Raw genomic sequence first — 27,689 nt, 5'->3', positions numbered from 1 at the left:
AAACCTTTTTTCCTCTCAGTATTTTAGATAGGGGCAATTTTGTACTTTTTGGCTATGAAGGTTATTTTCCAATTTGCTTTGAGCCACATACTTATACAGTTAAAACACTGATGTGGCGAACTTTTAAACATGCTTATTTTTGCCTAGTGACAAAATACCTTATATACAGACTAAAAGAGTAAAAGCATTTACAAGATTTGGGCCTTATTTGGATTTCTGGAAATCTTTTTACACTCCTCCAAATACTTCGAGCAGCCTTTTTATTGAGCAAACTATGCCTGCAAGGCTACAAAGGAAACCCAAAGTAAAAACAGAGATATCTGCACATTTCTCTAAGAAGGATAGTTTTTTCCATTTAAGTTCTAAATGGAAGAGGGAAGGAAGAAGAAAAGTCATAGCAGCACCTGTTACACTACCTGTTAAACCCATCAACACAGCAAAATATGGTATGAACATGGCCATCAGCAGAGTTAACAGGAGAAATGAGCCTCTTACACCCAGAGAAAATAGTAGGGATCTGTATTTGGAATGGTTTTCTCTAGACATACAAGCATACACAATTTCTGTGGCTGCAAAAAAGGGCAAAGGGTAAGAAAGAAGAGCCTTGGCTAAGAGACACAAATTCACTAGGGTTTCAAGAAATGATGGCAGGTTGTCAGTAATAATTTCCTTTGTCTCTTCACCCCAGGTCAAAAATGCTGTCAGTGCAAAGGTTGTCTTCAAGACACAAGCAAAAAAGTGAGTCCAATTCAGCATACAACTAAATTCCCCTGGGTTTTTCATGTTACCTTCAAGTGTGGGAAGAAATATTTGTGAAGTGTAACTGAAAATGATCACCCCTACAGAGACCAGGAAGTCCTCAAACTCAATGGAGAGTCTGAATTTTGCCCAGGACCACTGATGTATTTGTGTGAGACAGTAAGTCATTACTACAAGTATTATAATGAAATGGACCAGGGAGCAAAGCTGGCTGAGTTTGGAAACAGTTTTGAGAGTTTTGATAAATACACAAGGCAACAGTGTAACAAATGCAACTACAGACCAAGTTTTCTCAGTCACTGGTACATGTGGAAAACTGTATGACAGCAAGTTCGCACTAACAACCAGATATAAAATACATATCATGATCAGTTCCATCACCTGGGTCACATTGACAACTATGCCACCTAGTTTGGGAGGTAGCCTTTTGCAGCAGGCATTTGCAATATCTTCATATGTGTCTCTCACTCTTATCAGTTGCCCATCTTCATTTTCTTCATACAAGCAAGCGATTAGAATCTTGCCTGTGTAACAGCATAGTGCTGCAGTCAAGATAATAAGAAACAGGCCACTGTATCCACTGTGGAGAAGAGCATACGGCAATCCTAGGACAAATATTCCCTGAAGAAGAAAAAGAAAAGATAGCACAAAATCTCTGAAGTAGAATGTTTACTAGAAGGCACATTCCCAAATTTGCCCTCTGTTGAACATTGCTTTTACCTAACTGCATGGTGAAAGTACTGCTACATTCAGCTAAGTAAGCAACAATCATAAGAAATGTGTTTATTTATGATAAAAGAAATTATAAGGAAAAAGGACTGTTCCTATAAACACACATATAATGATAAGTTAGGAAAAAGAGTATGTGACTGAATGATATAGTTAGGTTCCTAGTTAATATTTAACACTGGTGTGATTAGAAGCACAATTTAGAAGGTTCATAGGCAGTTATTCAGTCAACGTGCATAACAATGAAAGAGGTTCAATATCCATAAAATTAAGCATCTGTAGCAGCATTTGTACAAGTTTCATTCAAATCAAAAATAGTATTTGTCCTGTTTTCAACAGGGATAGAGATAGTTTTCTTCCAAGTAGCTGTCCCGGAGCTGTGTTTTGGCTTTAGTTTGAGAACAATGCTGATAACACACCGATGTTTTAGCTGTTGCTAAGTGGCACTTACTCTGATCAAAGACTTTTCAGTCTCTTGTGCTCTGTCAGTGAGGAGGGGGATGGGAAGCTGGGAGGAAGCAGAGACAGGACACCTGACCCAAACTAGCCACAGGAATATTCCATACCACAGCACATGATGCCCAGTATATAAACTGGGGGCAGTTGACCAGAAGCCTCCAATTGCTGCTTGGGGATGGGATGGATATCGGTCAGTGGGTGATGAGCAAGTGTATAGTGCATCACTTGTGTTCCCTGAATTTTGTTCCTCATTCTCTCTTTTTCCTATATTATCGTTGTTATTGTTGTTGTTGTTATTATTATGATTAAACTGTTCTTATCCTGACCCATGGGTTTTATCTTTTTCCGATTCTCCTCCCCATCCCACTGAGGGGGAGGAGTAAGTGGGTGCATAGTACTTAGTTGCTGGCTGGAGTTAAACTACAACAGCACTGTTAATAAATCCAGTAATGACAGTTGTCTTCTGTCTAAAAATTTTTAACAGACTTCTGGAAAAAAATTGGCATTAGAATGACATCACAGTTCGCTCGTGTTTCCTCTGCGGTTTCTGTATGTCACATGCAGCCTTTGCTCTTGTTAAGTATATTGGTAAGGGGATTCTTCTCACAGCTGAGATTCTGGACTGTGAAAACTTATTTAGGTGTTTAAAAATACATATAAAACATATAGACATAATTTTCACTAAACAGTTTCTGCAAGAAACAGGATCATGCTTGTTTTATCCAGTAAAAAAACCAGTGGCATTTTAGTTTCACAGAACACTGTGTATTTCTTTGTTGTTTTTTTTTTTCCCTGCTTTCTTCTCTATATTTAAGGACAAATGACACTTTTATGTGGTTTCATTTCCATCAGCACAAGACCAACAAAACTCTTGAACAATAGCTATTCATAAAAAGATCTAATTTAAGAAAGATGCTTCTGTGACTTTTCCTTTTTTGTGTTACAGAACTGAAATTAAGCAATACAAATTAATCAGACTGGTCAGGTTATGTTTTGTTCTTGGTGACTGAAGAAAGGTAGGGTGGAAACAAAATATAGTTAACCAGTTCTACAGAAATTTTAACCTCAATATTTCTTACAGCACCAATGACATGATGAAATATGAGCATTTGTGCTCATGTTTGCTATTCCAGCCTGACAGATTACTTGATTTGGATCAAACCCATCCAAACTCTATCTTTTTTTCTGACCAAACCTGAGCAACCGTATCTCCTCTGCAAAACCCAAGAATCCCTGACAGAAACAGGTCCCCTCACAGAAGGGGTAACATACTCTTCTCCAACTTCCTGAGTGGGTAACGCCGTTGACTGCTTCCAGGAGCCCAAGCAGAAGAGGTGAGCTTAATGGTCTAAATCTTCATTGTAGAATTTTCCATCCACAGTTGTGGACATGAGGCCATGCGGTGAACAAGTGTTTCAGGCATGCTTCTATCTTTGGTGTTTTCTATCAACTCCTCCAGGTTTTGTATCCAGCAGACAGTGTCTGTTAGGGCAGTCTAGGAGCCCAGCTCTGCTGGAGATCACCAAGAAGGAAGGTGCTTGTCTTAGCTTTGTAGGGTTTATAGCTAGCACCCCACTTCTAAGTGAAACAAGGAATCCCAGGCCTGACTCATAAGGAGGGCTCTGAAAAGAAGCAATTTTTCAAACGCTAGATAATCATTGATGTGTACAAAGTATTACCCCATGCTTCCAGCCACAAAATAGCCGTGCTTTTCAGGCAGATTGTGGAATGAGCATCAATCAGAAAAGAAAGATCAGAAATCCTTAAATTAAAACAGTATTTTTTTCTTGAAGTCAGTGAGAAAAATGGAGTGCCCATCGCATGAGTGAGCAGCATTGCCTGTTTCATCCAGGCTTCACTCTAGATGCAGATATCTTCAGCTTTCAGCTGAATTAGAGCTGGAAGAATCATACTAAATACATGCCCTAGTATATTTTGATCAAAAAGTCTATGCCTTTGCGTACTGAAACAAAGTACCTCAGTTATTATTGCTGATATAATAATGAAGATATTGATTAGGTATCTTTTTCAGTTGTTTTCAAGTACTTCATTTACAAGAATGCTTTTCTAGCAGGTCACAGTCACAGGAGCCATTTCATTTAGGAGCTGGAATGATTACCTATATAGCTTGAATCACCCAAATCTCCCCACTCCAACCACTTAGGTCCACTCCAATGCAGGTCTCATGACCCAATTAGTTTGCAGTGTAATTAGCATTTCTTTTGACATGAACTTCACAGAAGTGTTCAAAATTCAACCTTTCTGCCATCTAACAATCTACTTTGCTAAAAAGACAAGATATCTGGCTGTATCCAGACTGCAGGTAGCATACATGTGGCAGTAGCTTTTGATATCATGCCATTTTTAATCATGACTTTCACTGACTGACCTAAAGAACAGAACATGATTTATTTCCTATGAAAACATTCTTTGGAAAACATTTACATAACAGACTGAGTTTAAAAGCATCACAAATAAAACAAGTCTATGAAAGAATCAGGAAGATGAAAGCCACAGAGTAATCTTCCATATTAACATAAGAACAGTGATGTTTTCTCAGTTTCTTGCAGGTTGTAGCAAGCTTATGTTATTTGTTCCGTACTCACAGCATTATTACTTTTCCCCTTAACCTGCATTTGGGAGTTCAAACGGTATCTCTTGACCCAAAGGATCACTGTATATTTAAACCGCAGCTAATTGTCAGCGTAAGCCTTACCGTACAGTGGCTTACTCCCCTGCTGAATTTAGTCTATTAATGTTTATAAGACTACCCTCAACCTAAACCAAAGCATAAGTCTTCCAGAGACAATATCACAGGCAGCAATTTACAGTCCTCCCCACAGGTGTCTGCTTTTTCATGCTTAATTTTTAATTTAATCAGAGAATAACATAATTCTAACCTCTAACATTTCCTTACTGTTGTTTATATCATATAATTTTATTTGGTACCTAACACAGACTACAGCATGATAGAGGTGGGGTTTTGGGGGCTGGTTTGAGGGTTTTTTTTTCCTGTCTCCTGAATTCAGACCTTATTAAACAAACCCATTTTTGCACTGTATATTTTCTTAAAATTCTGGATCAGTTATTGCCAATTTCAAAGTTTAGTTTAGAATTTCTAAATTGAACCATCCTACAAAAATTGTAAGGTTTCTTTTCAGCTAATGTATTTGACATAATTTTCCCAGAGTTTGTAAACTTCAGCTTTCAGTTAAAAATAAAAAGCAAACACTGTGGACGTAACTGGTTTTGAAGCTTTTTGGGTACAGAGCATGGTTAGTAGAGAGAAATGGTAGAGCTCTGAACACACCATGTATGTAGTGATGAAATGACAGTGCTTTTCCTGCCTTGCCCGAAATGGTTTTTCCATACTTAAAAAGAAAAAAAAAAAGGGGGGGGAAGGGAAAAAAAAAAAAAAAAAGCTTTTGTGTATTAGCATGTTATGAGATTTCTACAAAATAGCTAAAAGTTAGAGATGGCCATCAGAACTCAAAGAACAAAAGACGTGACCAGCAGGTCGAAGGAGGTGATCCTGCCCCTCTACTCTGCTCTTGTGAGACCTCACTTGAAGTATTGTGTGCACTTCTGGTGTCCTCAACGTAAAAAGGACATGGAACTGTTGGAACAAGTCCAGAGGAGGGCCATGAGGATGATCAGGGGACTGGAGCACCTCCCGTATGAAGACAGGCTGAGAAAGTTGGGGCTGTTCAGCCAGGAGAAGAGAAGGCTGCATGGAGACCTCATAGCAGCCTTGCAGTATCTGAAGGGGGCCTACAAGGATGCTGGGGATGGACTATTCATCAGGGACTGTAGTGACAGGACAAGGGGTAACGGGTTCAAACTTAAATAGGGGAAGTTTAAATTGGATATAAGGAAGAAATTCTTTACTGTGAGGGTGGTGAGGCACTGGAATGGGTTGCCCAGGGAGGTTGTGAATGCTCCATCCTTGGCGGTGTTCAAGGCCAGGTTGGATGAGGCCTTGGGTAACATGGTTTAGTGTGGGGTGTCCCTGTCCACGGCAGGGGGGTTGGAACTAGATGATCTTAAAGTCCTTTCCAACCCTAACTATTCTATGATTCTATGATTTCAAAACACATTTGGGATTTGATCTTCTTTTCTTACCTTTCTAAAAGCAATACTTTATGTTAGGACCATTTCCTGAATATCACCCAATTTAAGTAGTTTAGTTTCAAAGAAAAAGTTATGTTTAATAAGCACTTATTTTGCTGTTAATATCACAGTATCACAGTATGTTAGAGATTGGAAGGGACCTCAAAAGATCATCTAGTCCAATCCCCCTGCTGGAGCAGGAACACCTAGATAAGGTTACACAGGAATGCGTCCAGGTGGGTTTTGAATGTCTCCAGAGAAGGAGACTCCACAACCCCTCTGGGCAGCCTGTTCCAGTGTTCCGTCACCCTCACTAAGAAGAAGTTTCTTCTCAAGTTTAAGTGGAACCTCTTGTGTTCCAGTTTGTACCCATTACCCCTTGTCCTATCATTGTTTGCCACTGAGAAGAGCCTGGCTCCATCCTCGTGACACTCCCCCTTTATATATTTATATACACTAATAAGGTCACCCCTCAGTCTCCTCTTCTCCAAACTATAGAGACCCAGCTCCCTCAGCCTTTCCTCATAAGGGAGATGCTCCACTCCCTTAATCATCTTAGTTGCCCTGCGCTGGACTCTCTCCAGCAGGTCCCTGTCCTTCTTGAACTGAGGGGACCAGAACTGGACACAATATTCCAGATGCGGTCTCACCAGGGCAGAGTAGAGGGGAAGGAGGACCTCTCTCGACCTACTGACCACCCCCCTTCTAATACACCCCAGGGTGCCATTGGCCTTCTTGGCCACAAGGGCACAGTGTTGGCTCATGGTAATCCTGCCGTCCAGTAGGACCCCCAGGTCCCTCTCCCCTACACTGCTCTCTAACAGGTCGTTCCCCAACCTATATTGGAACCTGGGGTTGTTCCTGCCCACATGCAGGACTCTACACTTTCCCTTGTTATATTTCATCAAGTTATTCCCTGCCCAACTCTCCAGCCTGTCCAGGTCTCGCTGGATGGCAGCACAGCCTTCTGGCGTGTCAGCCACTCCTCCCAGCTTAGTGTCATCAGCAAACTTGCTGATAGTACACTCAATTCCCTCATCTAAATCATTGATGAAGATATTAAATAATACTGGTCCCAAATATGACACAATGCAGGCATCAAGTTGTGTTCTATGGTTTAAAGCTGCTCAGCAACCTTAGAACATTGCTTAAATTGATTTATCTGTGGAAAATTTGTCCTCCATAAAGAAATCCTTTCATGGGTGCTGCTGAAGGTAGCATTTGTGCCCCTCTCACGAGGAGTGACTGTATAGAGAATGCAGACAGACCATGTAAAAATTTCACTAATTCTTTCCTAGTGGAAGAGCGACATCGGTAATTCCTCCATCATTTGCGAATGCACATTTGGTCCAGCATGTCTGCAGCACTTGCTCTTATTGAGTCTTCTGATCATGTATTCTCATGCCCAAATTGTGACACAGACGGCCTTAGCTGTGAGGCATCAATTAAAAATGAGCAGCAAAAGGAATTGTTTCTTAAATTGTCTCACAGCTCTTAGTGTACTGTATGGGAACTGCTCCTGTCTGAGTGGTTGTATTTCTAACCATTCTAGTGCAAAGTCAAATACGTCATCTCTAAATACACTGTTTACAGATGATCTGTTGTTCTGGGTTCAGCATTTTTCTCCTTCTTAGTAGCTGGTGCAGTGCTGTGTTTTTGACTTTCAGCCCGGAACAACCCTGATAACACAGATGTTTGTAGTTGTTGCTAAGTAATGTTTACTCTGAACAAGTTTTTCCTCAGTCTCATGCTTTGCCGAGGAGGAGGGGAAGCCAGGAGGAAGCAGACAGGACACCCGACCCAAACTAACCAAAGAGGTATTCCATACCACAGCACGTCATGCCCAGTATATAAACTGGGGGAGTTACCTGGAAGGGCTAGATCACTGCTTGGGTTGGGTGGGGTATCAGTCGGCGAGTGGTGAGCAGTTGTATTCTCTTCCCTTGTTATTTCCCTTATCATTATTATTATTGGTGGTAGCTGTAGCGGTTTGTGTTATACCTTAGTTACTGGACTGTTCTTATCTCAACCCATTGGAGTTACATTCTTTTGATTCTCCTACCTATCCCTTCAGGGGCAGGGAAGGAAGTAGGCAGGGAATGAGCGAGTGGCTGCGTGGTTCTAGATTGCCAGCTGGGCTTAAGCCACGACATCTGTTTACAAAAAGACCAGCATGGGAAAATAGCAATCGCACAGTTGGCTACAGGGGCTTTTTTTAAACAGTCCTTTATCACAGCTCATCTTGAGAAGTGTGTTATTTGCCATCACTCCACCCATCCACGTATAAGGAGGGACTCCCAGGCTTGCCCAGCAGGCTGCGTCTTCCTTTGTCCTCCAAGACGTTTGCAAGACATGAGTATTTTACCTCTAGACTAAGGATTGAAGCAGACTGTTCTTTGTCAATGAGTGAATACGTGTGCCTGGGTGGAGGGGCTTATCAAACATCCAGAGTAGTCTTCAGCATAGGCAGCTGGGCCTAGAAAGAAGAAAGGGCTGAGGGCTAAAGTGGTGACCAGCCTTTGAAAAAATGTCAAGGACAATAGCAGAAAGGGCATGTAAGGAAAGGTCAATCTCAGCTAGAAGCTATTTATCATCCTTGTCAAAATACCCCCAAGCAGAAACCACCAGGTACAGCAGCTACCATCAGAAATTATCAATCCACCTACAATACAAAGCAAGGAGATCAGGATTTCAAAATTACATCTGCACATTAAAACATTTTAGCATTTGTTAATGGTTTGGCTGTAATATTTGAACTACATGGGAGTGTTTCCCACATTAGCAAGGCTGGCTGCCTGTTTAAAAACACTAGATATCTGGACTAGTGTAGAATGCAAAAAGTGGGCCTTCTGCCATGTCAGTCTTTGACACTACTTTACCTAGGGCAAGCACCTCCCCAGGGAATAAAATGTGTTTAGATAAATGCATAAATTAGCACTGCCAAACACTCTGAGATGATATAAAAATTCCATAATGTTCAGTTTTAAGACTTCTTAGTACCAGGTAAAAAGCTTCATTTATAGGCTGTTTTAATCTGTAATATGAGACTTTGGAAAACAAAGCAGATTGAAAGAAAAAATAAAGATCAAATCATAGTCAGAGTTGAAACATTCCAAAAGATAATGAAATAAAATTAAGTAAAAAGCAACACTAAAAAAAATAAGATTTCACCTTAAGACTTACTCAGATGGGAAAATAAGAAATTAAGAAGAATTTAACCAAAAATTATTCATTAGTACAGCTCTCCTATATGCAGAACAAATGCTAATATGCCAGACTGCTGAATTAGCTCTGATTGCTTTTCTCACCATCTGTAGTTACTCTACTGGAACAGTTCATTTAAACCTAACTATTTTCCCGAATCTGTATTGGATTCCCTGCATGAACACGGGTTAAGCATATAAACTATACCAGAAATCCTCCTTCATGGATCTTCTTGGAAGTGTAGGGAGATAAATTTAAGTACCCTTCTTCTCAGTACACTTCCACAAAATAATTTTGTTGTTTAGCATTTCTTATAATTTAAAATAAATAATTTTCCTGAACTGATGCAGGTCTGTGTTGGTGTAGTATTTATGTGAAGATACAACTTTATCATCACTAAGTTAAAAATACAGTAGATCCCTTAATCTTATGTCACGATAACATAACTACTTGCTTACTGACCTCCATGGTGTTTTTCCCTTCTCAGACATCCCTGTGATCAATGCTGATTTTGTATCTATCTTCTTCCAGATGACTATTGACTACATTGAATAACACTGGACCAGATGCCAACTATTCTACTAGATGACCTGCTAACACTAGTAGAAACTAATTCCTTTGACAACAGACACACGTTGACAGTTACTTTTTTGGGATCTGTAACTCAGGCAGTTGATAATCCATTTAAGATGTATTCTATTGCTACACTATTTTTAAATCAGAATGTTGTGTATTAATGTGTCAAAATTCCTTTAAAAAGCTTAAATATATTATCTTTCACTGTTTATATTACAATCTCATAAAAGAATTATGTCAAGTGTGTTTACTAAGGATTATAAGGGCTCTTTCTCCAAACCCATAATGATTTGCGTTAATTATAGTCCTAACTTTTTATTCTGTATCAATTAAAGTCTGTATTAACAATTGCATTTTTTTTCCCAGGATTGTTGCCAGGTTTCACTAGCTAGGATTTAACTGGCTTTTAAAATATTGGAATGATATCCACAATCTTCTAAATATTCCACGTGTAATAATGATTGAATAAGAGTATTATCAGGTCAGATGTATCTTTTGTTACACCTCCCAAGTGCAAACTTTCTGGGTATTCTGCTCTCAAAATATTAATAAGATAAATTTTAACATCCATTTTAAATAGTAACTGTAGTTATCCAGTAGTTAATTCTTGAAGTCCAAGCTTGGAAAAAATAGGCACCTCAATTTACATCTCACACCTATGTTAAGATAGGTTGTTAGCACAGCTGAGACAAATTTCCTGTCAGATATGCCTGTTTCTTTTTCTGGGCAAGAGAATATGTACACAATGTATTGTAGTTAACTTTTAAACGTCTTCTGCAGAATAGCATGATTCCCACCCTGAAAAATTAAAAAATGACCTATTGTTCTCCTGCACTAAAAGCACATCCTCCTGATTTTCTACAGAGACTACTTATGAAGTTGCATCTTTTTTTCATATCTAAGAACAATTTTAAATCCTTCTACTGATAATGTAGGAAATAAGTATAGCAAAATTCAGTGAGAGATCTTAGAGAAGTGGAAGGTGATCTTATATTAGAAAATCTGATTTTTCCCACTCTCACATCCACATACTCAACAGCACTGTGGTGTGTGTCCTAGTGGCTTGGTGAGAACCACTTATATGCACCAAGGAGGACAAGACATGTCAATAGTCAAGGGCTCACCATGTCTGTGTTGTTCATCTTGACGAGTGATGACCAACGGATTTTGGATTTGCATTCTATAGTCTTCTGGAATGGATTCAGGTTTGGACCTTTTTTCATGTCTTTTCTCATCCCTCACGAATATTAGGCAAAATTCCTGAATTTCACAACACTGTTGCTTTTCTTATCAGCATGTATTACAGATACTGTCCTCTACTTCATTCCCGTAACACTTACCTACAGGTCAGTTTTTCTACCTTTCCATTTGAATGAAATCACATACATAGTGCTCTGAAGCACGTAATGCATACTTTCCCTTTTAACTTTATTCTGCTGTTTCTGCTAGTGCTTTTAGACAAGTATAGACAGTCACATATAGAGGCACACTCTTTCATTCATATTTAATTTATACAACTATTAGTATTTCCGTTTCAAATTTTTACACTAACCCTACCTAGCTTTTCTTTTTTTTTCCCTAATGCCTAAAAATTGTTTTCTTACTGTCTTAGTCCCTGGGAGATGTGTCTTTCTTTCCTAGTGTCTTTTGGTTCCTATAGCTCTTTGCTATAGAATCATAGAATCATAGAATAGTTAGGGTTGGAAAGGACCTTGAGATGCTTCATAATTTATAATTTACAATTTTTACTCTCACCCTCTTTTTCTCCCTTTTGCTATTTTTAAATATTTATTTTAAGTGATATATTCACTTCACACCTGAAGTAGGAGGGCTTGTAGCACATAGGCATACTATTTCTTAATTATGAGATGTGGCTTCTGGACATCTCATAAATTCTTGTTAAACAACTTCCAAATTGCTTTCACAATTGGCTGTCTGTATTTATTCTTCCTAAACAATTATCTCTCATAATTTTCTCCTGGTTTGTAAAACTCACTCGTTTTGAAGTACAAAGTATATATATTACTGTTCTCTGTTTCCTCATAATGAATGTAATTAGATCCACTGGTCTGTTCATCTTCATTCAATGCAATGAGGCTCAGAATAGGACTACTTTATGCTGGCTTCAATACCTTTTGTGTTAGATAATTATCATAAATAATTTTTAGAACCTCTAAAGATGTTTTACTACAGACTGCACACAACGTCCAGTATAGGTCTTTAAAACTGAAGTCAACAAGAAAAATGCATGTTTTCTTGTTGACAATAGTTCAAACTCAGATAAACATCTCTCTAATATAGAGTGCCATCCTCACTTCCTTTATTTACCTTTTTTTCTGTAAACCTACTTCAACTAATTATTACTAATTTCCAGTTGTGTAAATCATCCTACCATGTATTTGCAATATCAGTTATATCCTATTTCTTCTGAGCAGTGAGAATTTCTGGTTCCCTAGATGGCTACCCAAACTCCTGGCACTGCTTTACAGGCACCAGGAAAAGAATTCATCAGCTTTTCCACTTGCTTCATGTTTTTTTCTCACAGCTCAGCAGAGTTTGAATTCAAAAATACTACAAGCTGTTCTGTGGAAAGCTTCAAATATTGTCCATGGCCTATATGACCCTAGCAGCAGATTGATCTCTTGGATGTTTCTTTCAATGTCAGTGAAAACTCTTCCTTTAACTTCAGGGATGGTTGGATTAGACCCCAGCAATCTTGTTTTTCATGATTTTTCTTATTCTTTCTCTCTGCCAATGCCAACCTGGTTTAGCTGCAGGGAGGAAAGTGGCTAAAGAATTTATTCCGTGATTAATGCCTGCAATTACCTTATATACCAAACGAAACTTTTAAAGTGTTTTCATGTCAATCCTTTCAGTCCCATAAGCAGATCATATGGCAGATAGACTGCTCAGGAGATGTTGTGATAAGATAAGCAAGTAAAGAAGTTGCATGGGCTGCTCTGCAAAATGAATGTGTCCGTTTGACTGACAGAAGCCACTCATTTTACTTTCCTTTGAGTGACCAGATTAGTCTTAAAAATCTCCTACAGATCAGGAAAGGGAACAGAGGAAAGAAAATATCTCAACAAAAAAGGAATTGCTCTATGGAGTGTGACAGCTGATCCTGTTGGCTTTGCTATTGGTTTAAATGTTTGTTCTAAAACCAAAATAATATGTTTGATATTTAATTCTGCATGGTTTGATGGAAAATGTTAGTTTGCATAAATTCAGAGCTGTCTGCAATAATGCACTAAATCACACAAAGTAAATCTCCCAAGCAAATTACCTTTTAAGAAAAGATATTTTGCTTGATCCCAGAGGAGAAAGCAGGCTTTGGTGAAAGAATGAGGGCTTTTATTATGTGTTATGTAGCTGTGAGGAAAAATAGATAAGAAAAGTAAGGCAGTCTGAAGTAAAGCAAACATTTTGAAAGCTATAATGGTAAGCAACATGGACTCACTGGCTGCTTACCTATTTCTCACATCATAGCTCATCACACATTCTCAGATTTTCATCTGAAGGCAGGCAAGTACTCAAAACATCCAGTACAGCCACATGCAAGTGAATTTCCATGAAAATGTGGTCAAATACCTTGAGGGGAGGGAGAAAGAGAACTTTGAGAGACTAGAAGCAAAGCAGTAGGAAGCTAAAGAACTTCATTTGAGTGTGAGCTGGCATAACAAAAGGAAGAGTTGAAGTGCATAGAAAGTTCAAACTTTCTGACTGGAAGAAAGCATTTAGCTTGTTAGGAGTTTTTCTTGAATGCTGCCTATATGGGACAAGCCACAGTTCTTGTTACTTTTGACAAGTAAGGCTGAAAAGAAAATGGATAAAAAACCCAAACCCATATTACAAAGAACTTTGCCCTGGAACAAACCTTATGCACCTCTGAGAGGTGAAAAAGAAGACAGGTTACATCTTCTGGAAACTGTGTTATATTTTCTGAAAACTGGCACAGGATTTGTCATGACTACATGCTGAAAAAAAGGTGACCGAATCCTCCCCTGGCTAATATTATCCTGTTCTTTCCTCAGCATAGACCCAGACACTGATTTTAGGTGGACTTTTCCTCAAGCAAAAATGGCTCTCAGAGCACATCGTATAAAGGGGAAATTTGTCTTAGAGCACTGCCTGGAGAGAGTACAGTTAATAGCCTGGATGAAAGACATAAATAGTGGTATACTATTTTTCTTTTTTGGTCTCCAGGAATCAGTAAACTGATACTGAGTATCACAGTATATTCTTCTGAATTATGTGAGAAAAGATGCTGTCTTACAATTAGGCTGGGTATAGACAGCAAATCTCTACTGTCTTTCCTCTCTTAACCTGAGTTAAACTTCAGTGGCACCCCTGGAGGCTTCTGCCCCTAGGATAAAAGATGCATCAACTGATTTTTATGGCTGATGTTTCAACATGCACAGATAAAGATGAAGTTGAGGTAGCAAATGAATTCCCATAATGGAGGTGTCTTCTATGATGACATTAAAGATCACATCATTCTTAAAATTCAACAAAGTAGAATAATTACCCTAATTTCAAGTAGATTAGACAAACATTCCCAAATATGTATAATAAAGAGAAAAATTGAAGATCAGAAAAGAAATGTGACTGTGTTTTCTGGCATTCCCTGAGTAGTGAGCATAAAAGCAAAGTTATTTAAGCTCTCCTTCAACAAAAAATAAATTGTAAATGCAGTATATAGTTATGCATTGTGAAACCAGGCATATGGCATATAACATGCATGCTGAAGATGCCTTTTTGAGGTCTCTAGATGTAAAATACTTGAAGTATTATTACTTGAGGAGGTATTTCTCATTCTGTTTGTACAGACTGTGACACAGAGATCCTTGACCTTTACTGGCCCATAAACAGAAGTACTGGAGTTATGAAGTAAGTCATATTCCTTTTCTGCGGGTTTTGGTTTTGTTTGGTTTGGTGTTTCGGTTTTGTTATGTTTTGTTTTTTTAATTTCCTTTTTCTTTTCCTCCTTTTTTAAAATGTATTTTCTTGGTCTGCAGCCACACTGAAAAGACTTTGAGACAGGATGCTGTCTGGAAACAACAGCCGAGGATCTCTGGACTAACAAACTGGGGACCCTGATTATTCTTAACTTTTAAATACAAAAATCTGTCTTCATGAATAGAGATAAACCCACTTACTTCATTATTAAAACAAAGCCAGTTTAGTGATTGCTGTAGAAGTTTGTGCATTTTTAATATAATTTTTTTTTCTTAACCTGATCCATTCTAACAGTGCAGGGAGAACTCCTCAGCTCTATTGGATCTCTCCTTTGTTCATACTTCAGTGTTGCGAGCAGTAGTCATTTCATGTTTGAGAAATGTATTTTAAGACTGCATCTATTTTCTGTTCCTTTCTTCTAAATAATTTTCATTTCTCACATTCAGATTTTTAGGCCAAATCCCAATTTCTTCATGAGGTGAAATGAATGGATTTTAGGTGAAAACTCAATGACTACTACTAAAGTTACCAAAGTGACTGCTTGTTTTGCTGTCTTGTACCCAGAGAAATGATCACTTCTTAACATCTATGAATTGGATTAATCTCACCCAACTTCTTCTATTTAAACCAAATATTTAATGAATGAGTTCACACAGTAACAGAAAAGACATACATGACCAATCTGCTCTGCTTTGGTGCATGCTTATTAGGAATAGGATTCCTAACTTCACCTATCTAAACACGGCAAAAAGTAAAGCTAATCTGCTACATCTGGAAAGGCGGTTACTGGAAACGGGTAGAAAGAGGGATCACTGGAGCACTATTCATTCCAACAGTATAGGGCATTTATTTTAGGATTTGTGAATCTTCATCAGACATGTCTATCACTCTATGTCATCTGTAGAGTCAGATGAATGCCTTTATGAAGGCTGTGAGACTGTGAGGTGCCCTGGAAAAGCAAAGGAAGAGCAGCAAGCTGGGTAACTTGGTAACGTGACTGTACCAGGGGAGCCAGGAACAGGGGGAAAAGGTGTCACCAGGTAAACTGGAGAATACTAGAATATCAGGCTGTGAAACATATGAGGTAGAACCAAGGGGTAGGAGAATATGATGAGCAAGAGGCTTTGAGGAAAAATAACAGGATTTCAGAAATATCTAACTACAGGCATAAGTAGAAAGCTAGAGGGAAAGTATGTATTATGCAGCTGATTATCCTTTCTGATTGGAAAAGGAAACTTTCAGGGGTGGAATGGCATCTGCTCACAATTTAGGAGACAGTAAAGAGCTTCTCAAATTCCATTCGAGAAGCAGAGGGAAACCTACAGCTTTTTTCAGGTATTTTATTTTTAACTTGAGATGACAACAAACAAAAGTACAAAAGGAAGAGCTCTGAGAGCAGCTGGCTTCCCAGCAAAAGTGAAAAAAGTCAGCAGGCAAGCAGAAGCAACAAGAGCAGGAGTGGAGAATTCATTTTAAACTCCAGATCCCAATTAAATCTTAGAAGAAGAGTTTTAAATCCCTTAAAGGAAGGTGGCTGAGGAGATGTCATTTGGAGCTGCAGAAATCATGCAGATAGCAAGACAAGGGAACAGCTTTAAAATGTGGTGAGATAGAATTGACCTCAGCGCCAACTTCTAAGTAAAATACAAACACTAAAATGAGAGAATTAACAGTCATTATAAGCAACAAAGTAAGATCACTTCTTATAAAGAAGACAACTTTCTTATAAAAGAAAACTATCTAACATCACATTCTTATGCCTAGATTCACATTTTTCCAAGCCTCAGTAGAACTAGTAATAGTTTCTGAGATACCCAGTTTTAGTTTGAAATAATCAAACCACAATGTGGTTTAAAACAGGAAAAAACCCCAACAAAACAGCCCTGTATATCGGGGAGGAACTAAACTATCCTGAATCAAACATGGTTCTAGAGGGGAAAACAGCAGTAAAAACCCCGGTACATGGAAACACCCATGTACAGTAAAGGCAAAGGCTGAAGCTACCATTGCTACTGATAACAAAAAACAACCAAAAAAATGCTTGCTCTAGGGACGTACAAAACATAATCTACTGGTGCTGTTATTTGTGTCAGTTCAAGAAATGGACTGAGAGAAATAGAAATGGATAGCAGAGAATGGGTATATGAGCTGAAGTGAATGTTTCCTCTGACTCCTATGTTTACATTTTTAAAAAGTAAATATTAAATTTGATTTTTTTTTTTGTTAGGTATTTAGTGAACTCAGTGTTGTACATATGGCAAAACTAGTGCCACTGACCAAGATTACAGGGAAACATTGCCTTCCAAGAAACACGGTGTGTGGGGGGAGAAGAGGGAGAACACATGTAAATAGAAGTCAATATCTTGTATATAGCTTTCAGGGAAAATGTTTTATACAGCTTACTGTGCTAAAACTGGGTTATAATATATCATCTTCAGTACCATGTGTAATCAGTGTTTAGGGCTTTTTATTTTCTCAGATAGCTCCATGTGCTCATTCAGACAGAGCTTGTGCCATTTCAGTGAATCTCCTGCTGTCAGGAATTACACACATGGAAGTAAACTGTAGATTAACCATCTATGAGTTTTATGGAAGAAGCTTTACCATTTGGAAAGTCTGTTACAGAAACATTACTATTTCTGACTGTATTGGTACATTATAATAATTCAGATGTCCTTACTTTCAGCACTGAATTCTCATATACACCTGCAGATGTTGAGCTTTATTTCCTTGATACCTGTCAACCTTTATTCCTTCATGAAACCTAAGGCTCACTCTTTCTTTTTATAAAAAAAAAAACGAGCTCCTGTCTGAAAATTTGCTAATGGAAGTGAAGGAAGTTTATAAAAAACAAGAAAGGAATGCTGACAAAATATTTTACTTTCTGCTGCCTGTCACTATGTTCTTGCTGTCTTGGGAAGAATGTTACCTTGGGAGAAATTATATGTCTAAATACAGTTTATTAAAGCAAATTTACTGAGGTTACACACCTCATAAATTTAAGAATAGGGACACAAAGAACACTTTAAAGAAGAATATTTTCCATCAGTGATAGCTGGTTAATGGTACGTGCTATACAGAGGCACAAGTGTACAAATTATCTCAGCTGGAGAAGGGTGATAAATGAATATAATAGGTAATTTGGGCTTTGTTTTGAAAGACAACTGTCAAACATACCAGCACAACAATAAAGTAAGCAGATATAACAGATACAGACGTTCAGAGTTGACTAATAATAGTGCTTTTAAATCCCATGTGACCTGCCATGAATTAAAAAAGGAGAACTTATACCATCTGTTTTCATTCAGGTTGTTAAAGGTGATCTCAGGTATTGATGAGACCAAAAAACATGGTAGATTAATTTATTTTAGTGTAGCAGGAGCGTACACCAGCTATTCCTTTCACCTGAGGGAGCCAGAGATCCTTGTTCTGCAACAAGTCATAGCACATTAGGTTTTCCCATCGAATAAAGTGATCATTGTTTTTAAGCGGCTGACAGGTACTTGATCCTGTTTGGTAACATTTACTGTTTCAAAGGGTATAATTTTCACAAGACTACTATCCATTTATCTTTGACATAATGGTTATGTCATTCTCTTTCTTGACCATCTGGATTTTTAAGATGGAATGACCATTTTAATGGCTGAATATTCTAAAAGTACTCTTTTCGCATTTGTCTGCTGATTTGTCTTGTGGTCAGCCCCTACAATGGGTCTCAATAGCAAGGGAAATCCATTCTATACAGAAAAAAAATGAAAGGTAATTGAATCAAATGTCAAACTGGTGTATCACAGGCCACCTTTGAACAATCATTTTGTAAAGAGTTTCTGCAAAATAGAAAACATTTTGAGACTTACTTTCAAAATTGTTTTTGTTGTTTGAGCTCCTGGAAGCCCTTGTTTGGAATCCCATTCTGTAGGACACTGTGCAAGCAAAGTACAAAAAGATGGTCTCTTCTCAAAAGAATTAAAAATCTACAGTTAAGATAACAGGAAACAAATACAGGCAGACAGCAGAGTCAAGAAAACCTTGAGTCAAGTGAGTAAATGGTAGTTCCAATGTAGCTTGTAACTGAAATTTTCAGCAAATTTCTAAGAGAATGAGAAGAGTGCAAATAAATAACTTCATATATGTTCATAGGAATGCTTGTTTAAGTATTTAACAAATTGTCAATGGTAATTGTAGATGGAAGAACAGAGATCAGAGTTGATAGATGCAGAAAGCTAAATGGTAGATTGTTTACAAAAAAGATTAGTAGCTTACATTTGATTTGATGGTTGCAGTGGTTCTTGCAAGAGCTGGTGGACACATGAGCTATGGAACTGCAGGTGGATGTGCACGGAGTGAGCTTGGCAAGGTCAGGGAGGAGTGTGCTATTGTGACCTAGATAGGAAATTCTTAGAGCTCAGATGGGACTTTTAAGCTCATGGGTAGGAAAATCAGACTATGTATTAGTGAGGTTTTGCAGTAAAAGTAGGCAGAGGTGGGACATAGTCTGTGAGAATTGAGAAAGAGTCCTGACTGAAAGATGATGCTAGATGATAGGCCTGCATAGCAGCAAGGACAAAAGATATTCACAAGTGGTAAAGAAAGGTTGATATGTGCAGACTCTGGATGGAAGACAAGCTCTGTTTAGCTGCTTCCACTGACTGCAGAACAGACAGACCAATATTTTGTGTGGGCAGCAGGGGGATCCAAATAAGATGTGAACTTGAGTTGGCACAGGAAAACACCCCCTGCTGTCATTACACACTGTTGCAGGCAGTGAATGGTGTGGTGTCTATCAATCAGAAGTGTCTGTAGCAGCCCTCAGAGCCTGAGTCTGCTGCAAGCGATGACCTCAGGGAGGAAGGCATAAGGCAGAAGTTCAGAAGAGACCACCAGCATTTGTTTTGTTCCTCATTATGGACAACAGCATAGAGCACAGGAAGCTGGTCATCATGACCTTGTGTATTAATTAATACTTTTCCTTATGAAAAATTCTTGCAATGAAAAATACAAATATAGGGATGTAGCATGAATGTGCCTGTAGTTATCTACTTACCAATGCAAAGGGTTGTTTTTAGGCAAAACACCCTCAGGGCAGGCCATCTCCTGGATAGTTTGAAGGTTTCCTAATGATAAGAGAAAAAGAGGTCTGGGAGGCAGATGCACAATGTTCAGGCTTCTAAAGTGTTACTCGCATATACCATTTATTTTATATATGTCATGGGAGAAATGCAAACTGACACACCCTTTTTGCAAATAAACATAAATGTGCAAGTGAATAATACCTCTATCACTCGGCAGGGTGTCTTTTAAGCTGATAGTAGCTGGCCTTTGAACAATGGCAGGGTTTAAAGCTCTTGGGTCAAGATGTGCTTTCATTTCATTCATGTAACTGTACTTAAGCTGACTGACATAAAACAGTAGAAGTACTGATGTCCCAACAAAAGGTGTCTATTGGCAAGCTGAATTTGTCAGCATGCCAAAGCAGCTTGCAAATTCCAATTAATGCAAAGGTTCATGTTATTACTGGCTAGAAAGCACTGTTGTAAGAAGAGTTGAGCTGGTTTCTCCCAGCTCCTCCACAGAACCCCACATGAGGACCTTGGCATGCATTCCATGCTCTGACTAGCTCAGATCTAGGGGAGATCGCTCTCGCTGTGGGGCAAGAGGAGAAGGGCAGGAAGGAGTGAGCAGGAGGATCTCCAGCATGAGGCCCATACAGTATGCAGCTCTCAGCTCTTGCTCCTCAAGCAAACAGTCGGCTGGTCTGCTGCGTTCTGCAGCTCAGAAAGCAGCCGTCTGCCCAGCAGGCAGAGGAGGGTCTGAAAGGCTGCTTTGTGCAGAGATGCCCTGATTGTCCACGCACAATGTTCAGGTTTCTGAAGTGTTACTTGCATATACCATTTATTTTATATATGTCCTGGGAGAAATGCAAACTGACACACCCTTTTTGCAAATATATGTTAATGTGCCTGTAAATTCGGCAGGGTGTCTATTAAGCTGATAGTAGTTGGCCTTTTTTTATGTTCAAAATATTTGAACAAAAAAAAATATTTGATCAAAAACTTTTTTATGTTCAAAAGCCTAATTTTTATATTCAAAAATGTGATTAATTTATTCCTATTAAAATATTTCAAGGTCCTCTTGTAACTCTCTTGCAACTCATTTATTAGGAAATTTTGGGCCAATAGTGTGGGTAAACATGATCTAAGGACTGCTTTAAGTTCTAAAGATTTTTAATAAGTCATTTTAACACCTAGGAGGCTGCAAGAATTGCAGTGTTTTGATGCGTTACTTGTGTAAGCCATGTACCTGTTTCTGGGATGCTTCAGGAGCTAGAATGGTGCTCTCTGAACCAATTGTCCATATACTGGCACTGTCTGTATGTCCAGGGAATAATTTGTGAAGTCATTATATTATATCACAGCTCCTACTTTCTGGCAAATCTGACACAGAGGGGCTATGGAAAACTGATTTTCTGCTCCTAACATTTCCATAGTTGTTACAGTAGAATATGCTGATGTAAATCCATTCAATGCTCCCTCCATCTGTTCATTGCCCAGATGATGTGACAAACAACATAAAATGCAAAACCTACAAAACAACTTAAATCCCATGAGAACAATCCAAATATCTCTTCCTGGAACAAGAAACAAATTTTAGATAAGCCACCTCTCTATGTTTAGGAGTTCTGTCTTCATAACATTTTTAGTGTCTGCAGCTGACCAAGGGAAAAGTAGACCGATATAGTGCATTCTCTAACGAGATTTGTGGGAATGGTAGTTACTTTTGTAACCCAAAATTAGTCCACTGCACAGTGCTTGTGTGTCAAATAGATTTCTGTGAAGTAGATATAATTTTGTTGTTGCAGGATAACACATTTTTGATATAAAGCTTCTGTGATAAAAAGTAGGGTTGGGAATAGAGAGAATATATATCCTGTATGCAGCTTTTTCTGTGCTATATGAATATGTGCACAAAACTAAAATCTGAGCTGAAATAAAAGGTTATATGAAGTAGTGATGTATCCGTAATCTTTTTTTCCTTCAAGAGAAAATCCAAAGAGAAAATCAAGCCACACACACTAGTAACAGAGTTTTCTTCCCTAAAATACATCTTTTATCAACTGAATCTCATAATGGTGACATTGTATCATAGGAAAAACAGATCTGAGTTTAGATGACTCTCACCAGGCTCTAGACATTTTTTGGATGTCCAGTTGTGGCTATGTGGTTTTGTGGTTGCAAACCTGTGAAAAATGAATTTGGCCAGTACTGCAGGTGCATTTCCACTAAAATCACATTAATTGGCACTTTTATGTGTACCACAGTAGTCCTTGGAATTTTACTTGTGCTGTCATTATTTGGACTAGCTCCATTTGGAAACTTGAATTACTTACTGGTCTTAGGTTAGACACCAGCATTGGTCATTTCCCTTTAATTCTCAATACCACTTCTTGACATGAAATGCAGAAGTTTGTTTCCCTCAGACATTTTAGTCTTTACAATTTAGTTCAGTGTATGACTTTAGCTTCAATGTATAATTCAAGGAACTTACTCCTCTGAGCACCAGAAGGGATTGACCTTTGTTCTCAAGTCTGGAAAATAAATACTTTAGATCAAGTACTGCAGTCAAGATCTAAGTGTCTGTTTAGTTAAATGTGACTAAATTATTTAAGGCTGAGGATGAGAAGATTTGTACTGCTGTACATCTAATGACCTGATGGAGAAAACATTTTGCTTTCTAAGCACACAAGCATGTACATATTTATATTTAGAAAATGCTTAAACACCTTGTCATAAAGCTTAATGGGAGGAGTGTTTAGCCACCTTAAAAATGTGTTTGCCTTTATATCTTCAGGGGCATATCTGCTAATTCTGTTTCTCAACATGGCTGTGTTTTCCACTTAAATATTTGGGAATTGCAGATACTCAAAACTCTAAAGATTCATTCTATATTAGAGAGTTGAAGGCAGGTCACTCAGAGGAAACATCATAGAGAAATAAATATTAGCTATGAGATATTCTCGTGAATCTTTTAGAGTTACATAAATAAAAATTAGCCAAATTGGAAACTAATATGGAAATGTATCCAGCACACCTTGAAGTATATACAGATATACATTTTTGTTTTTAAAAATGGTGATTATTGAAGTGTTGAGTCTTTCCTAAACTAATGTACAGTATACAGAAAATAAATATAATGAGCATATTTATAATAACTGCTGTAAGAATTATTAATTTATTATTGACACAATTTAAAATAATTATTAGTAATAGTAATTGCATCATTGTTATTCCTAGAAGCATTCACAATAGACAAGCACCCGGTTGTGTTATTCTGACCATGGAAGAATAAAATTGCCTCTGCCATAGGTATTTCTAATTGTGTACAACCTAATCTCTGTAAAAGACAGGAGACAAAATGTGACTACACTGGGTATCAGATGCACATTCAGTATGCTTTGATAAGTCATGTTCTACCAAGCATCCAGAGAAGAAATGTATGCTTGTATTACACTGTATTTTAAAGGTTGTATATGCATCATAATACCAAAAGCACTTTGGAACTGTCTGATGAAGTGGCTGATGTTTTTGCACTTGTTTGTGCTCCTGAAACCTATGTGGAGATAGACTCACAATGGTGTAAATTACAGTTATGCTGAGTTGAAAAATATTTCACTTATTGCTATTATTTCACTTCTTCCTTCTGTCTATCTTGGTTTTTCTCCATTCTTTTTTGTCTTCTACCCCTTCTTGATACTCTAGACTGAATCACAGAATCCTGAGGGTTGGAAGGGACCTCAAAAGATCATGTAGTCCAACCCCCCTGCAAGAGCAGGGTAATCTAGAGTACATCACACAGGAACTTGTCCAGCCGGGCCTTGAATATCTCCAACGTAGGAGACTCCACAACCCCCCTGGGCAACCTGTTCCAGTGCTCTGTCACTCTCACAGTAAAGAAGTTTTTCCTGATGTTCACATGGAACCTCTTTTGCTCCAGTTTACACCCACTACCCCTTGTCCTATCACTGGACATCACTGAGAAAAGCCTAGCTCCATCATCCTGACACTCAGCCTTTACGTATTTGTAAACATTGATGAGGTCACCCCTCAGTCTCCTCTTCTCCAAGCTAAAGAGATCCAGCTCTGCTTTCTTTTTCTTGCACAAACATTCTCCATTCTGTTTGCAACAATCCTCCTACATGTAGCTGGCAAATAAATAGAATTTATTGTCCTTTGGTTCTGCTGTGAAATGCTGTGCCATTAGAATTTAACTATCTGTCTTCTTCCTTTGTGACTGTTGTTTTGCTCATCTATCCAGCACTACTCTACAAGTTAGCATGATTTTTGTTTTGCATTTTACTGCTATATACAAACAAATGAAACTTGCATCACTCTGCCAGATGATGCCAATCATGTTTCCTTTTGAATAAATTCAGCTTTATGGTCTCTGTCTTTACCTAGAGTAACTGGATACAAGTTTTCATTTGCCTGTACAGTGTTGGAACATTTGGAAATATTTGGAAACTTTAGATGTCTGAAGCAATCATTTACACATACAGCATTGTCACCAAAAGGGCATACATTTTCAGTTGAAATTAAAACCAAAATAAAAATCTCTACCTGTTCATTTGAAAATATTTGCATTTAAAACACTCTGAGAAAACTCGTATTTAATTTCAGAGACCAGAAAATAATTTTTTCCGATAAGACATCTGGATTGCGATATAATCTCACTTTTAGACTAATTGTATTAACCAGAATAACAGTTTAGAACACTTCAGAATTCTGCTGAAATGTTTACCTCTAATTGCCATGCAAAACATTTCTGCCATTTCCACTGGGTAGGGCAAAACCAACTGCTATTTTAGCATAGATTCTCTTCACCAGTCAAGAACGTTTGGATCGTTTTAATCATTCTGTTCACAACTCTGACTTTCTCTTCAAAGCTATTCATAGACATTTCTTCAAACTGTTATTTTTTCCTGACAGATGCCCATTCAGTATTCTCTTTTCCCTCCTCCTCTCCCCCCTTTCCTCTTCCCTTTCTCTGCTCTCTAGCCTTGTTCCTAAACCAAATGCCAAGGTATTTGGAAATAGGAAAAATACGTACATGTGTACATATGAGTACATATTCACATACTTGTTTACTCACATATGTAGCTGGTTTCACAATGTGTTGTTGGGGCACTTCAGTTGTACTCTTAATGAAACTGCAGCTCCTGTCCTCAGCCTGCTGTAGGAGAAAAGCTCCTAAGCTGTAGCCAACTGCTTTTTTAATGCTGATTTCTAAAATGTTTCACCAAATGAGATCCAATAGCAGTATGCAACACTCAGCATGCTGACAATTTTTACTGAGACTGTAGTTACTGATCTGTTCAGATAATTTAGCTTAAATTTGTCCTGGTTTTAAAAATGTATGTTTGATTATGTTTTTACTGTCTACCTTTAACTGAAGCTATAATATTAATAATTAATAGGAATTGTGTACATAAGGACATTCAAGAAGTTTTAGACATTTTGATGTTTTTACAGAGGCATTATTACTTCTGTTTTTCAGAAAGGAAAACAATAGGTGAGAGAGAACGTGACTTGCCAAAAGGTCATACAGCAAAATGTGACTAAATTGACTTCTAGAATGAAATCTTGGCTTCGGTGAAATCAAAGGCAAAGCTCACAGAGACAACAGTGGGCTCTCATCCCAGACTCCTGTCCTGACTAGATGCTGCTGAGAAAGACTGAAGATAAAATGTGTTACTAGAATGTAGTTGGGGTATTTTAGGACTTCACGCTTTTATTCACAGCTGAACACTTTCTGAGTATGATATATTACTGTGCCCTGTTATTGCACTGGCTCTCATGTGGTGGAGCTCATGTTTGAAAATACAGCTGGGTTAGAAATATGTCTTTTTTCTCTTCTTTTGCAGAGCTGAGGGATGAACTGGATACATAAACAAATGTTCATCAGCATAATCACAGACTTGTGTGACACTGGAAAAGTTATTTTTCTGTAATTAAAGTGGGATAAAAAGTTGTCGTGGTTTAAGCCCGGCTGGTAACTCAGCATCACGCAGCCACTCACTCACACACACTCCCCTCCAGGCAGGATAGGGAGGAGAATGGAAAGAATGTAAACCCCACAGGTTGAGATAAAAACAGTTTAATTACTAAAGTACAATATAGTACTACTACTGATAATAACAATGATAAGGGAAATAACAAGGGAAGAGAATATAAAAAAACTAAAAGGGAAAAAAACCCCAATAAACCCAAGTAATGCACAACACAATTGCTCACCACCCTATGACCTATATCCAGCCCAACCTGAGCAGTGACAGGTCCCTTCTGGGTGCCTCTCTCAGTTTATATACTGGGCATGATGGGCTGTGGTATGGAATACCTCTTTGGCTAGTTTTGGTCAGGTGTCCTGTCTCTGCTTCCTCCTGGCTTCCTGTGTCCCTCCTCACTGGCAGAGCATGAGAGACTGAAAAGTCCTTGATCAGGGTAAGCATTACTTAGCAACAACTAAAACATCGGTGTGTTATCAGCATTGTTCTCAGACTAAAGCTAAAACAAAACACTGCACCAGCTACTGGGAAGGAGAAAAAATAACTGTTACAGCTGAAACCAGGACAAAAGTGTTTAAGTAACAGTTACTGGGACTAGACGTGTCTGTGGATACTGCTTTTTTCTACCATGTTAGACAGAAAGCTAGTGGTAATCATAGAATTATTTAAGGAAATGAATCATGAGAAGTGAGAAAAAGAATCTGAAATGTTTAATGCTAAATTTAAGGATACAGAAAGATACTAAAACTCCACATAGAATGCTGGGACCAAATGCTTTCAATCTTTTCAACCTATTTTACATTGACAAGTATTATTACACTTCTCATGCTTCATGCTCCAATTTAAATCTAGCTTAACTTACGTGTCAGTAAATATATGTCTGACGTCAGTCTGGATCTTAGTATCCTCTTTTTATTAGATATTTACCTCGCATTTCTATCAAACATCTCTGTCACTCCATTCAAATATACTTACTAAAGATAACATCTGCACTTACAAAACAGATGCCATCATCACCGTTTCATTTTCACTTGGTTTAAATATTTTTAAAACTTTAGCTAACATATTTATCTTTTTCCCTTTGAAACTTTGATTTTTTTTTTTTTTTTTTTTTTTCAGAGTGCTAATCTTTCTTCACAAGATTCTGCCTAGCAGGATCTTTCTGCACAAGATTAACAGAATCTTGCGCAGAAAGGTTGAAATATGTTAGTGATAAATTTATAGAAACCTTTTAGAATATTGGAAAATGATGGTACAGTTAAGAAAAATAAAGCAAGCTAAATGATGACCAGGTTTTTCAAATGTGGTTGTAATGACTGGGGAAGTAAAAGGTTACCTGAATGGCATTTGTTACGTTCCATCCTGCTTCCCAGCTGGTGATCAGTTTGACCTGGGCATGTGGCAGGGGAGCTGGGGACTTGTATTCTGGATCCTGGTGGCAAATGTCAAGCTCAAAGTTCACAGGTCCATCTGGTTCCTCTCTCTCCTTGCTGAGAGCTCTGTTCAGTTCATCTCTTCTAGCAAAATTCACATGCTCTTCATCAGTGTCTAAACAGCTGTCCCATCTCACCATTCTAAAAAAGAGAGATGGTGTTTCCCTAAAGCAGTTGAAAAGAGATGAAAAAGTCTGCTTCAGGTGAGCCATCCTGAATATTAAAGTAAAACCTTTCCATACATCTCTTTATTTTTTTCAGCAGTTGTATATTGTTAATTCGCTTGCTAGGTGAGCCCTGGTATTGTAGTTTGTTCTCTTTTGTTCATTTATTTGTGCTGGTTTCAAATGGCAGCTAAGGAAGTATCTCTGGGGTCTTCAACATACCGTCCAGAGTACTCT

At 38.1% G+C, this 27,689-nt stretch overlaps 1 pseudogene across 1 annotated transcript; it reads right to left on the bottom strand.

Annotated features, from left to right (window-relative positions):
* Positions 1–228: 228 nt before the first annotated feature.
* Positions 229–27,428, bottom strand: LOC308220105 (vesicular inhibitory amino acid transporter pseudogene; annotated as a pseudogene). The gene is made up of 2 exons: positions 27,192–27,428; positions 229–1,380 (listed from the first exon to the last, which is right to left on the bottom strand). The product of its transcript is annotated as a vesicular inhibitory amino acid transporter pseudogene (transcript).
* Positions 27,429–27,689: the final 261 nt, after the last annotated feature.

This window comes from Psittacula echo, assembly GCF_963264785.1.
Source record: "Psittacula echo genome assembly, chromosome: 4".
Classification (NCBI taxonomy): Eukaryota; Metazoa; Chordata; class Aves; order Psittaciformes; family Psittacidae; genus Psittacula; species Psittacula echo.
The sequence above is the reverse complement of the archived record's forward strand: the minus strand, read 5'-3'. Positions and strand labels throughout refer to the sequence as shown.